The following is a 632-nucleotide window of genomic DNA, read 5'->3' on the forward strand; positions in this document are numbered from 1 at the left end:
GCCCCCGCCCAGGCCGCGCCCCCACCAGGCTCCGCGTACCGCCAGGTGTCCGCAGCCGCATCAGAGGCCCCAACTTCGGGGCGGCCCCCTCCCGGGAACCCCCAGAGCTGACCTCTGGCCAGCCCCGTTCGCTCGGCCAGGAGGGCAAACTGGCTGGCTTCGGGACGTTCCTGGGCCTCAGGGTCCAGCTCTGTGGAGCCGCTGGGAGCAGAGGGGAGATCCAAGATCCCGCTGAGGTCCCAAGCGGCTGCGGGGAGGGGCGGCGGGGGAGCAGGTCTCAGGTGATGTGGGGCACAGGCTTACCTGGTGCCCTTGACTGAGGGCAGGTATGGTCCCATTGCCCACTGGCAGGCTGCCAGCCTCTCACCGGATAGTGATAACACAAGGACATTAATAATGATAACGGTAGAGAACAATGCACCGAGCGCCTCCTTTAATCCTTACAACGCGGCAAGCGTCTGGCTGTCACCTGGTGCAGATGAGGAAATGCAGCCCAGAGAAGGCAGGTAGTTTACCACGGCCGCGTCAGGGGCCCCTCACTTCAGGGCGCCCCCAGTCTTGGCATGTCCAGGACCGGAAGTGCTGCCGCTGAGGCCGGCTCTCGGCCATTCTCTCCGCACTGACCACCTGCC

Source organism: Pteropus alecto, unplaced genomic scaffold (genome assembly GCF_000325575.1).
Source record: "Pteropus alecto unplaced genomic scaffold, ASM32557v1 scaffold5, whole genome shotgun sequence".
NCBI lineage: Eukaryota > Metazoa > Chordata > Mammalia > Chiroptera > Pteropodidae > Pteropus > Pteropus alecto.